At 48.0% G+C, this 14,141-nt stretch overlaps 1 long non-coding RNA gene across 3 annotated transcripts; it reads right to left on the reverse strand.

The window, feature by feature from the left end:
- LOC310690836 lies at positions 1–5,337 on the reverse strand. Of its 3 annotated transcripts, none has more exons than XR_014518181.1 (3): positions 2,726–3,136; positions 2,503–2,639; positions 1–1,529 (listed from the first exon to the last, which is right to left on the reverse strand). It is a non-coding gene; the product is annotated as an uncharacterized lncRNA (long non-coding RNA). The 3 variants fall into 3 exon arrangements; XR_014518183.1 differs by adding an exon at positions 3,144–5,337 and having other exon boundaries at positions 1,103–1,529; positions 2,503–2,996; XR_014518182.1 differs by having other exon boundaries at positions 2,503–3,136.
- Between the last annotated feature and the right edge of the window lie 8,804 nt (positions 5,338–14,141).

A 14,141-nucleotide genomic window follows, 5' to 3' on the forward strand; every position in this document is an offset into this window, starting at 1 on the left:
AACCACCTTATTTATTTTTCACAAAAAAATTACAAATTGTAACATAAACCATCAGTTACTTTATCTGTTGACTTCCTGGCCTCCCCTCCTATGGTTTCCATATTTACCCTCTTTAAAAATATATTTTTTAATCAAAATAATTGCAATTATAAAGTAATAAAGTGATGCAAAGGGGGGAAGAGGGGAAGTGAGGGGGGAGAACAAAGATGCATATAAAAAAGAAAATAAAATAATATACAAAAATGCAATATAATATACTCCCAAATACTCCTACATAAATGTATAAAGTATTGTTTACCCTTTAATGCTGCATATTTCTCCTATGCAGCATTAACACATGCATTTTAACCTATCTTAATAATTAAACAGTGTTGCTCTTATTTCAAGTCCTGCTCACATTTTTATCTTGCTGTTTTAGTCAGTTAAAAGTTTCCAGTCCCCAAAGTCACTGGAATGTTGTGGGTCGACATCACGGGTGTCATCTTCAGTGAGGCTCCTTTCCCAGCAGATGACATTCTCCTGTTTTCAGAGGCTGCCTCTCAGACTCCAGCTGATAGGCTGCCATTTTTTCATTGTAGTTTCATCGTTTCATGCAGGAAAGACAGGAGATTTTGTTAGGAAGGTAAAGGTAAAGGGACCCCTGACCATTAGGTCCGGTCACAAATGACTCTGGGGTTGCGGCACCCATCTCGCTTTACTGGTCAAGGGAGCCGGCGTACAGCTTCTGGGCCATGTGGCCAGCATGACTAAGCCACTTCTGGCGAACCAGAGCACTGCACAGAAATGCTGGGACCGAACAACGGGAGCCACCCCGTTGCAGGGATTCGAACTGCCAACCTTCCAATCGGCAAGTCCTAGGCTCTGTGGTTTAGACCACAGAGCCACCCGTGCCCCTTTGTTAGGAGGGTACTAAATATCATTAGCATTAGACCCTCTTGTTGCCCCATCAATACCGTACTTTCCCATGTATTAGACGAGGTTTTCTTTACTGTAAAATATAGTTCAAAACTGGGGGTTGTCTTATACATGGGCAGTGCAGGATGGGGGGATGTGGGATTGGTTGCTGCCGCTAGCTGGAGATTGTCAGTGGCTATTGGCCGTGTTATTTTTGGCTTGTTATACACGCTCATTGGTCCTGTGGGCAAGTGGTTTTCGGCAACAGTTCCCCCTAAAGAAAGCTCAACAACTCTGGGTAAAAAGGTAAAAGTAAAGGGACCCCTGACCATTAGGTCCAGTCGTGACCCACTCTGGGGTTGCGGTGCTCATCTCGCTTTCCGAGAGCCCCGAAATGGAGAACCAGATCTTGCTAAGGAAGGGGAAGACACCACAGAAAGCAAACAGGGGCACAGTCCTATCCCATGCCTTGAGCTCCGTTTGTCATACCATTGGGAGCTCACGGTGTTCTTCCTCTTCACCATGGCAGACAACCTCTGGCTGAAGGTCTCCATCGGAAAAGCTGGTCTACAATGGCCATCTCTGGTTGCTCTCCAGTGGTGCCGAGAAGGAGATGGAGAAGCTCCTTAGCCCCTCTGTAACCAAAGCAAGACCAGTATTACCAGGAAGGTCATTGCCACAGGCTTTGGGGATCAGGGATCTTTTTTGGGGGGGAACCCAACAGCTGCTCTGAGCAGGGTAGCATCAAAAGATCCTTGTTTTCTGTACCGTTTGGTATTTGATTATTGTAAGCCAGAAAACCAAGAACCAAACTGGAAAACCACATTTACGAGGCTACCCCAGAGGTTACCGTATTTTTCGCTCTATAGGACACACCAGACGATAAGACGCACCTAGTCTGGAGGGGAGGAAACAAGGGGGGGGGATTCTGAATCCCAGAAGCCAGAACATCAAGAGGGATCTGGCTTCTGGGATATCTTCTTGCTGTTCTGGCTTCTGGGATAGCCACTGAAGCCTCTCCCGGGCAGCGGGATGAAGGCTCCCCCTGCCTGGAAGAGGCTGCGCGCAGGTAAGCTGCTCTCTGTACCTTCCCCCATCTCCCGCAAGAACTGTGCACTCTTTAAAGGGAGGGCGGTTCTTGGGGGCTCTTCTGGGAGGTGGGGGAAGGAACAGAGCACACGCTCTGTCCCTTCCCCCCACTTCCCACAAGAGCCGCACGAAGCCTCCGCAGGGCAGCAGGGAGCCTTCGTCCCACTGCCCTATGGAGGCTTCACGGGGGCTATCCAAAAGCCAGAATAGCTAGAGGGAGCACTGCGCAGCTGTTCTAGCTTCAGGCTTAGCTGCTCCATAAGACGCACACACATTTCCCCTTACTTTTTAGGAGGGAAAAGGTGCGTCTTATAGAGCGAAAAATACGGTAACTTTTCCAGAAATTGTGAATTCTGCAGATCTGCCTTGACATGCAAACAGGATCAAATTCCGTCCCCATCCTTGCTCCCTAGTAGCCACCTGATGGACAGTCTCCTTTGGAAAACTAGGCTGGAATGGAAACCCCCAGAGGTCGAAGGAGAAAGGATTCCATTGGCCCCTTTGTGACACACTACTCACTTAAGGAATTCCTGGTCGTAGAGGAAGTTGGAAATCGTCTCCAGGAGAGCTATCAGCAGCTGTGGGAAGTGATGGCGCACATCTGCCTTGTATTCCTCCATCCCAAGAATGGTGTGCCACAGGCTGGTCAGATGTTGCTGGAAGAGAGGTGCAAGTCACTTTCCTGCATTTCTTTGCCCTGAACTAGGATGCCACACACTTCTGCCCTGCTCCACTGGCCTACCTGGTAGATAGTGTGCCAAGACAAATCTCCAAGTCCAGAAGCCAATCCACACAACGAAGTCCCAAGTCCAAAGATCAGGAAACGCAGTCCGGGGTCAGTCCAAGTAACCCAAGATAGGTAAGCCAAGAAACTTGCAGTGGTACTTTGGTTCTCAAACTTAATCCGTTCCAGAAGCACGTTCCAAAACAAAAGCGTTCCAAAACCAAGGTGCACTTTCCCATAGAAAGTAATGTAAAATGGATTAATCCGTTCCAGACAATTGAAAACAACCCTTAAAACAGAAATTTAACATGAATTTTAGCATCAAACGAGACCGTTGAGCCATAAAATGAAAGCAATGAACAATGTAGTGTACTGTAAAATCAATAAAACAGTATTTTTGTTGTTTTAAAAAATTGAAAATGTGCCTTTTTCTTACCTGAACTGATGATAGTCATTGTTTGGATGGGGGTCGGGGGTCGGGGTCCTCTTCCAAAATCTCAATCGGTGACTCCTCTCCTGCCATTCCTTCCTTTGCTTTTTTTAACACCACTGACACCTGGTTCAGATTCCCTGGATCTTTTCCTCACCGAAGTTTTTTCAACTGAGAATTGTTTTTGCCAATGTTTTAAAATTTGTCTGAAGTGAGACATAGCGTTATCATTGAAAGTGTTGGTGGCATGACTTACAGCAGCTTTATCGGGCTGATATTTTTCAACAAAAGTTTGCACTTTGGCCCATTTTGCAAGCATTTCTTTGATCACTACAGTAGATACACTCTCTCTGCTCCTCTCGTCCTCTGAAGATATTTCCTCAGTTGCCACCTGTTGCTGCTCCATCAGAATGTTTTGAAGTTCTTCTGTGCTCCTCCACTAACTCCTTCACATCATCACCACTCACTTCCAAGCCTATGGAATTTCCCAGAGACACAATATCCTGCCCCATAGGCGCATCCTCTTCAACAGCCCCACATATAGCCTCACATACCTTATGTTGTTGTTGTTTAGTGGTTTAGTCGCGTCCGACTCTTTGTGACCCCATGGACCAGAGCATGCCAGGCACTCCTGTCCTCCACTGCCTCCTGCAGTCTGGTCAAACTCATGCTGGTAGCCCTGAGAACACTGTCCAACCATCTCATCCTCTGTCGTCCCCTTCTCCTTGTGCCCTCCATCTTTCCAAACATCAGGGTCTTTTCCAGGGAGTCTTCTCTTCTCATGAGGTGGCCAAAGTATTAGAGCCTCAGCTTTGGGATCTGTCCTTCCAGTGAGCACTCAGGGCTGATTTCCTTAAGAATGGAGAGGTTTGATCTTCTTGCAGTCCATGGGACTCTCAAGAGTCTCCTCCAGCACCATAATTCAAAAGCATCAGCCTTCTTGATGGTCCAGATCTCACTTCCATACATCACTACTGGGAAAACCATAGCTTTTACTATACGGACCTTTGTTGACAAGGTGATGTCTCTGCTTTTTAAGATGCTGTCTAGGTTTGTCATTGCCACATACCTTATACCACAGCTACAATCATTAACTTCAATTCGCATTAACACATATAATCATTTGTAAATTCGCAAGTGAAGTTCTTCTTTCTTCTTCCTGTGTGAGGTTTTAATTTCCATCAATTGTTCCTCTAATTCTTTATCAAATATTATGTTCATATTAGTTATTCCTGATCCTTTTGTGCCTTACAGCTTTATTGACTCGAAGTTACTCTGGAGAAATCTCTGTCTTTGTTCTCAACTCTTCTGATTGCAGCTGTAAAATTCCACTTTTGATTTCAGGCAGGGAGTCACCCAGCGCCCTGCCAAAGCCCTGGCAGGCCTCCAAATTCTCCCCTCCACGTCCCATCAAAGCAATTATAATTATCTACAGAAGAATGATCTGTTGTCCTGCAAGAGCCATGGCATGTCTTCAAAGTTCAGTCCCTCCTCCCCCCAATCAAGGAGCAAGTGAGAAATTAACTCCGCAGAGGCTCCAAGTCATTTTTATAATTATTCCAAACAATATTTTCCTCACACAGTCCAGTTTCTCATTATAATCAATATCTGTACTCCCATCTCCTTTCTTCTTCACTTGCTTTAAAGAACAAAGTTTTTGGCATTCTTGAGGGTTTATAATGAAGTGATTGGCTCCCCCCCCCCAACACATACCATCTTGTTACTTGAATGAAGTCATATTTCCAGTATAAATCTGTACAACCTTGTAGCTGTTTTGGTTTGGCAGTCCTTAATCTTGTCCCATCATTAACAGCATATGTCTGTGCATTAATCCTAATTAATCTCTTAACGAGCAGAAGAACCGCTGCTCTTAATGGCAGCATTGGAGGGTTACAGAGAGGTGAAGTGCTTTTGCACCCAGCGTCTCCCTGCCTCTCACATCCATGTTGGAGCAAAAGCCAGGTAAAGGTAAAGGGACCCCTGACCATTAGGTCCAGTCGTGACCGACTCTGGGGTTGCAGCGCTCATCTCGCTTTATTGGCCGAGGGAGCCGGCGTACAGCTTCCGGGTCATGTGGCCAGCATGACTAAGCCGCTTCTGGCGAACCAGAGCAGCACACGGAAACGCCGTTTACCTTCCCGCCACAGTGGTACCTATTTATCTACTTGCACTTTGACGTGCTTTTGAACTGCTAGGTTGGCAGGAGCAGGGACAGAGTTGGAGTTGCGCCAGCCTGTGTAGCTGCCACAGAAGAAGGGGAAGCAGCCCATCAGGTAGTTGTTGATTTCAGCCAGTCAGGTGCCCCCTGGCAGAGTCCCGGATTGCCATGGTGATCAGCACAATGTACAAGTAGGGAGGCTTCCACGCATGCAAGGCTTCCCCCGTGCTGTTTTTGTGTTGCTGGGCGAATGCTCCGAGCCTTGCTGCGGAGAGGCCCCAATGCCACTGGCTAGACTGAGGGCGGCGCAACCGCTGTTGAAGCCCAGCTCACTGTCGCCAGGCAGCAGCGATGACACACTGCTGCTTTCCTGATCACTACTGAGCTTGTCCTCGTAAGAGGCGAAGATCTCCAGCTTCATGGCTTGGCTCCCCTCACCCACAGTGTTAAGTTGCGGGTGAACATATCAGATGACACAGCGATTCTTCAAAAAGCTCTTGTTTATTCACAGGCCAGAACAGAACTGAACTGAAGGGTTCAGCCAGCCTGCTTATATAGAGCTCCACTAGAATGCAACAGTAACCATTTTCTGTAGCTATCCAATCACTGAATGTCACTTTTGGTCCCTTATTTGCATATGTGGACCTGAGTGAAAAGTATCCCCCTGCTGGCCCAGGGTGAGAACTTCAGTACATAACACACAGGTCTCTTCTTCCTCAGGGATAATCAGTGGGCCTTCCGAGCGCAGCAATGGAACGGTGTAGGCTCAGATCTCCAGGGGGAGGGGACACTAACAAAATCAAAACCAGCGCATTGCACTCCTAGCATGCGTGGAGTCGGCTGGTTTTCAAGTGTTTTCTCTTGGCAGTCCTCGGTGCGTTGCTGAGCAAAGCCAGCCTCTGCTGCCTCCCCCCCCCCCCCGATGATGATCCATGACGGCGCTTGTCAGACTCAACTACGCTAAATTTGGGGGCACTGGCAGATCTCTGCACCCCAGAGGCGCATATGCTAAAGACAGCCCTGGCAGTGATTGAGCTTTAAGGCTTTATGGAGGCCTCTGGAGCAGACTGCGGAAACAGGAGAAAGGGTCTGGTTTATATACAGTTCAGCCAGCCCCCTGGCGACACCCACCTTGTGCACGATTGGCTGCTTTGCACCAGGCAACGAATCACAGTGCAGGTTTTTGAAGCCTGGTCCACCTTGTGTTGCAGATTCCAGCTCAGAGCAGGAGACGCTAAGGAACGAACATTCAGAACACCTGACACCAACCACTTTCATTGGAGCAACAGAGTGCAAGGCTTCTGTATTGCCCCACAGGCTGCCAAGGTCTGAAGAAGACTGAACTGTGGTGCTGTGGTCTAAACCGATGAGCCTCTTGGGCTTGCCGATTGGAAGGTTGGCGGTTCGAATCCCTGTGATGGGATGAGCAACAGTTGCTCTGTCCCTGCTCCTGCCAACCTTGCAGTTCAAAAGCATGCCAGTGCAAGTAGATAAATAGGTACCGCTGCTGGACTATATGACACTGGCTGAGATGACTGGCAGAATCCGTGATCAGGGGAAAGAGACGACGGAAGAGGATTGGAAGAAATTCAAAACTTATCTTAAAAACTATTATAAAATTGATGAATGCTAAAATGTCGAGGTGTTGAGAAAGAAAAAGGGATTACAGTGACATAAGATTAAGTTGAAGAAATGACTAATAAGACATATATTTGATAAAATTATTTAGAAGCTGCTGAAATAATTTTGGAAATTGGAATGCAGAAAGGGGAGGTATGGGGGAGTCCGAGAAGAGAGGGATATGAAAAAAAGGTTATGAAATTATACATGTTTGTTTGTCTTTTTATTTGTTTGTGTTGTCTAAAAAATGTTGTAAAACCAATAAAAAATTTGTTTTAAAAAAATAAATAAATAGGTACCGCTGCGGCAGGAAGGTAAATGGCATTTCTGTGCACTCTGGTTTCCATCACGGTGTCCTGTTGAGCCAGAAGCGGTTTAGCCATGCTGGCCACATGACTTGGAAAGCTGTCTGTGGATGAACGCCGGCTCTATCAGCCTGAAAGCGAGATGAGCGCTGCAACCCCTTAGTCGCCTTTGACTGGACTTAACCATCCAGGGGTCCTTTGCCTTTACCTTTTTTAATACAGCGTTCAAGTTTCTTTGGAGCAACACGGCAAGGCCCCAGGGCAGGGGAGGACTGTCTAGACGACCTGCAGTTTGCCCCAGATTGCCAATGTGGCAGACGGCAGGGGCACTGGGTCACAGAGCAAGGGACGACTGACACTCCTGCGATGCCACCCCATAGCCGGACGCATCTGTTTGGGAAAATATAAAGATTTGAAAAACAAACAGACACGCTCTGAACTGATGAAGCTGGGGAAAAAACCTACATGTTGTACAGTCTTTGGTGTAAAAGATCGAACTTCAAAGAGACCCACATCATGATGTTTGGAATCCGGAGGGGCTTTGTATGTTTTTTTTTTCTTCCTCTAACATTAACAATTGGTTTTGCATGCCAAGCCTCATTAAGAACCCAAATTGCTTTTTAAAAAGTGAGCCCAGATGGACTTTTATATATAATTGGGACTTATTCGCAGCCGCTTTTCTTTTAAGATTTGAAATGCCTGTTAAAGACGAAAACAAAGAACAAAATGACACCTACCCGCTACGCAGTTACGGAATATCTGAAATACCTCCCTGATTTAGAGAAACAGGAGCTAACCGATGGCTGGTTATAAAGATTGGAGACAATATTAAATATGTAACTGCTTGCAAAAAGAATTTTTTCATTATGAGCGAGAGAAAAGGCTAAATGGATGTCTGGCAGCTCCCCTACAGGGCCCGGAGGGGGGACTCGGTGGATTCCAAAGACTAATTGATCATCTCTGATATATGGCTACATAACAAGCAGTTTGCTTAAGAATAAATCAACAAGCTTTGAAGAAGGTTTTCTTCTGTTCCTCTGATAACAGCTGGATGGGGAAGACTAACGATTTGGGAGCTGCCAAAATAATAATCTTTAAAGAGCTGGACAGAAGCCTGGAATGGAGGCAATTAGATGACGCAATCGAAGAACAAAAACAGTTGAAAGAGTACAACACACTGGCAAATCTGCACTCCATGGGGAAAAAGCATTCGCCTTCTGACATGATTGAGGGTCACAGAGCCAGAGACAAACGTGGAGGATAAAATCATGATATGGAATTATGAAAACATCTATGATAAGACGCAGGACTATGATGTAGAAAACACTTTGGAATTCAGACCGTGGGGAGTCATAAAAATTAAGAATACAATTTGGAAGACAATTGGACTTTTTTAATTTTAGTTTTTTATTGGATTGGATTTGATATGTTAATTGGATGTTATTATTGGAAAATTAATAAATGCTTAAAAAAAAAAAAAAGAATGGCTAGGCTGCCCAGGTAATGCAATCAGCGACTATTGTCAGGTACCCTGGCAGGCAAGATTTCTGCTGTAGATTGCCTCCTATGATGTATGTATGATGATTTCGGGGTGGTCTTTGGCTAAGGGGGTTGAGCAATGCTAGAAGTCTTTAAGGATGGATGGATGGTGGTTAACAGATTGAGGTTGAATCCTGACAAGACAGAAGTACTGTTTTGGGGGGACAGGAGGCGGGCAGGTGTGGAGGATTCCCTGGTCCTGAATGGGGTAACTGTGCCCCTGAAGGATCAGGTGCGCAGCCTGGGAGTCATTTTGGACTCACAGCTGTCCATGGAGGCACAGGTCAAATCTGTGTCCAGGGCAGCTGTTTACCAGCTCCATCTGGTACGTAGGCTGAGACCCTACCTGCCCGCAGACTGTCTCGCCAGAGTGGTGCATGCTCTGGTTATCTCCCGCTTGGACTACTGCAGTGCACTCTACGTGGGGCTACCTTTGAAGGTGACTCGGAAACTACAACTAATCCAGAATGTGGCAGCTAGACTGGTGACTGGGGGCGGCCGCCGAGACCATATAACCAGTCTTGAAAGACCTACATTGGCTCCCAGTACGTTTCCGAGCACAATTCAAAGTGTTGGTGCTGACCTTTAAAGCCCTAAATGGCCTCGGTCCAGTATACCTGAAGGAGCGTCTCCACCCCCATCGTTCTGCCCGGACGCTGAGGTCCAGCGCCGAGGGCCTTCTGGCGGTTCCCTCATTGCGAGAAGCAAAGCTACAGGGAACCAGGCAGAGGGCCTTCTCGGTAGTGGCGCCCGCCCTGTGGAACGCCCTTCCAGCAGATGTCAAAGCGATAAACAACTACCTGACATCTTAAGGCAGCCCTGTTCAGGAAAGTTTTTAACGTGTGATATTTTACTGTATTTTTGGTTTCTATGGAAGCCGCCCAGATTGGCTGGGGAGGCCCAGCCAGATGGGCGGGGTATAAATAATAAATTATTATTATTATAATAAATTATTATTAAAGGTTCCTGCACACTTTGGTTCAGGGTCTCTCGCTCCTTGTAAGGAGGGGCGGGAATTCTGTTGCAACAGAAAAATAAAGATCTGCCTTGCTTTCCACTGGAACCTTCCTCCATCCATTTTTCTCTGACCTGTCATGGACTTAGGGGACTCAGAGTCCCATGGGGAGTTGGGCAGCAAAAGCCAAACCCCAATTTTTACATCACTATCAATGCCCCAGATGCACCCGAAGGCGATGGTTAGCTCCCAGTTCCTCTTTCCCAGGAAAGCTCAAAGCAGTAGAATGAGCAACCTCAACAAGAAACTGAAATTTCTAGGCAAGACTGTTACTTGTCCAAAAATGGAAAGAAGAAGAAGTCCCAGCAAAGGAAGAATGGATACAAAACCTTGTGGAATATGCAGAAATGGTGGAACTTAACGGAAAAATAAGAAATCAAGATAAAAGAATGGAAATGGTTTATTGAATATTTACAAATAAACTGTAAACAGATAAGGACATTGGCAGGATTATTGTAATAACCTGCAGTTTTATAAGAGTATATATTTAAAGTAGATGAATAAATGAGTAAATTAAGATAATTTGGAATATGCAGAAAATATTAAAAAAATTAATTTAAGGAACTGCAGAAAGAGGGGGAAGGAAGTCAAGTTTTGAAATGTTAAAATGATTGTAAAATTATTGAAATGTATAAAACAGAAAATCATAAATAAGATAATAATAATAATAATAATAATAATAATAATAATAATAAGGCTGATGCTTTTGAATTATGGTGCTGGATGAGGCTCTTGAGATCCCATGGACTGCAAGAAGATCAAACCTACCCATTCTGAAGGAAATGAGCCCTGAGTGCTCACTGGAAGGACAGATCCTGAAGCTGAGGCTCCAATACTTTGGCCACCTCATGAGAAGAGAAGGCTCCCTGGAAAAGACCCTGATGTTGGGAAAGATGGAGGGCACAAGGGGAAGGGGACGACAGGGGATGAGATGGTTGGACAGTGTTCTCGAAGCTACGAACATGAGTTTGACCAAACTGCGGGAGGCAGTGGAAGACAGGAGTGCCTGGCGTGCTCTGGTCCATGGGGTTACGAAGAGTCGGACATGACTAAACAACTAAACAACATTAATAAAGAACAAACTGAAGTTTCTATGACCTTGCACTGCAAAATAAGCTATGGACTGCCCTTTATAGCACTATGACCAGGGGTGGGAGAGAGGCACTGTCCTCTTCAAGACCCACGATAATCCTCTACAAAATGGGCAGCACATTGAGAACCCCTTACATGTGATTTATGTCCCTGCGCACTACTGCTTCATGCCCACAGATGGCAGTAAACTTTTTTTTTTTACCCTCAATCCTGTGCATGTTTACTCAAAATTGAATCTTGCAGAGTTCAACGGGACTTTGGGTCCATAAGAGATGCAGGAGATCCAACTTTGACTTTGGAGGAGGGGAGTTAAAGCAGCCATGCCAGGGTGTGGGGGTGGGGGTAGGATCCCACACGTTGTTATCAGAGAGCAAGGATAACCTTTCCCATGCCAGGTCCATTCCATTTTCTAGATTCACCACCTCCACCCATTGCTATGAATTGGGTAGTGGAAAAATACAGGCCCCATTGTGGTACCTGAGTGTGATGTGTGGGGTCTTTTCCCCCCTTTTTTAAAATTTATTTAATCATTTTTTTCAATAACAACAACAACCACAAAAAACACATACAACAAAAACCGCAATAACACTAATAATACAATTTAACATTTCAGATTTGAGTACTGATATACCTATGACTACACCTTTTTAACAATATTTCCCCACCTCTCATCCCCCTACTTCCCACCACCATCTGCCTTATCGCTTAAATATTCCTTCCAGATTTCTTCATATTTATCCATTCTTAATTTGCGTCGACATGCAATTCGTTCGTATGTGGCTAGTCTGTCCATATTGTCAATCCATGTGCTCAATGGAATCTTTCTGCGGCTCTTCCAGTTCATCAGAACAAATTCTTTTGCTTCTAATATGGCATGGTACATATTTTTTTATGGCACGGTACATCCACTTTTTTGACCCCTTGTAATCTCCCACGTTTCTGGTATATAATTTAGAATTAAATTCAAATCCCCTAAATAACAATTTCTTTTTTTCCTGCTGCAGGGCACACAGTAACTTGAAGGAATGATGGGCTCAAAAAAAATAGGGGGGAAAAGGTGCAGGCATCATATTAAGCACCCTCTTGCAGTGGCGTAGCGTGGGGGGTGCCAGGGGGGCCGGCCGCACCGGGCGCAACATCTGGGGGGGGGGGCGCGCTCGCTGCCTCCGGAGTCGCCGAAGAGCCTCGGGCGCAGGCTGTAGCGGAGCCGCATGTCTCGCGGAACCGCTCTCAGCGCTCGCCACGGAGGACGCGCCAGGCAGCCCCTCCTCACAGCCCCGCCTCCGCCGCTGCTGCTGCAGCTGCTGGGCCGTTGCATTTTCCTCGCCTCTCTGCCCCCCTCCTCCTCCGGGCAAGCGGCGTCGTTTCGGCGCCAGCGCCAGCGGCAACTCGCAGGTTAGGGGTTGGGGGGGCGCAAATAACTTGCCTTGCCCCGGGTTAGGGGGCGCAAATTACTTGCGTTGCCCCGGGTGCTGACAACTCACGCTACGCCGCTGCCCTCTTGCGCAAGTTGCTGTTTTCATGAAAAGTCGAGAGTCTTCCCTCCTCTCACTGATTTACATGTTCAGGGTTTTTGGTTTGGGCTTTTTAAAAAGCAAAATATCCACCGCAGGTCTCACATGTCACGTTCATTATGGCCCTTATTTTGTTTATTTGTGTGATGGCCTGGGATTCCGATTCGGAGGATGAAACAGAGGAATCCCAGCCTGCACAAGAGTCCCCGCCTCCAGGGCCGGCTGAACTGGGGCAAGGCCTAGATGCTGAAGAACCTGCACCTGTGGCAGTGCATCAGGAGCTGGCCCCAGGTGAAACCCTTCTGGCCCCAGAGAGGCTTGACGACTCAGTGGCCACAGGTGAGCCTCCTCCAGGGCCCAGTAACCCTTCGGCCTCTCCTGATCTGCAGAGGCTTAGGGCAGAGAGGCGAAGGGAACTGGTTGCCCCCAGGAGGAGTGCTCGCCTTAAGGCCAGAGGAGGCGGGGCTCCTGGGGGCCGGGACCGCCCCTGGCCTTAGAAGAGGATAAAAGCCCAGTCAGCCCGGCCCCAGGTTGCGGGAGCAACGTCGTTGTTGGCTTCGGACCTTCCTGTGTTCCTGATCCCTGCTCGGCCTCCTGTTCCTGACTATCTGGTACTCCTGTTCCCTGCTCGGCTTCCTGTTCCTGACTATCCGGTACTCCTGTTCCCTGCTCGGCCTCCTGTTCCCGACCATCCGGTGTTCCTGCTCCATGCACAGCCTCTTGTTCCAGCGTTCCTGTTCCCCGCCCGGCTCTCTGCCACGGACCTCGCCCCTCTTCGTGTGGACTCTGCTACACCCAAGGTACCTTACCCCCGGGACCAGCACAGTTTGCTCCCGCCACACCCGCACTCCCCCTTCGTAGGGGTGCGTTCGGGAAGAGCCAGAGGCCATGGCTGAACAGGCGGCTGCACTGGTGGCTTTGGCCCAGAAGAACCAGGCCTTGACTCACACCGTGCAGCAGCTCAGTGACGCGGTTGTGGCACTTCAGCAACGCTTGGAAGCCCTACCGGCTCCTGGGGCCGACGCCCCGGCTCCGGGCAAGTACCCAGTGGCTTTGCCTGAGAAGTTTGATGGAGCCCCGGCCAGCTTTCCCATGTTCCTGGCCCAGGCCAAGCTGTATATCCAGGGGCGAGCCCGGAACTTTCCTGACGACCGCACCAAGGTGCACTTTTTGATTAGTTTGTTAAAGGACCAGGCGGCCAAGTGGGCGTTGCCGCTACTCAGGCAGGACTCCCCCTTGCTGGCAGACTATACGGGGTTTTGCAATCGTTTGGAGGCCGCGTTCGGCAACCCCCAGAAAGGGAGTCAAGCCAACCGGGCGATTCGGCGTTTGAAACAGGGCAAGTCCACGGTGGCCGCATATACCACGGAGTTTCGGCTGTTGGCACAGGACTTGACCTGGAATGACTCGGCACTGCGGGACCAGTATCTCGAAGGGCTTTCGGACGAGGTACTGGACCAGTTGGCCACAATGGAACGCCCCACCACGCTGGACACCCTCATTCAACGGAGCCTACAAATAGACGACCGGTTGGAGGATCGTCGTCAGGCCCGGGGTCGCCGACACTTCCAGTTCACGGCACCAGCTTTTTCCGGCAGCCCCACAGTCACAACTGATTTAATGGAGGAGCCTATGCAGCTCGGGGCAGTGCGGCCACGCCTTTCCCCCGCAGAGAAGGCGCGGCGTCGGGAGGGAAATCTCTGTCTTTACTGTGGCGGAAGTGGACACTTCGCTCGGTCCTGCCCTGAGAAACGCCAGCCG

Source organism: Podarcis liolepis (assembly GCF_965112155.1).
Source record: "Podarcis liolepis genome assembly, chromosome: 13".
NCBI lineage: Eukaryota > Metazoa > Chordata > Lepidosauria > Squamata > Lacertidae > Podarcis > Podarcis liolepis.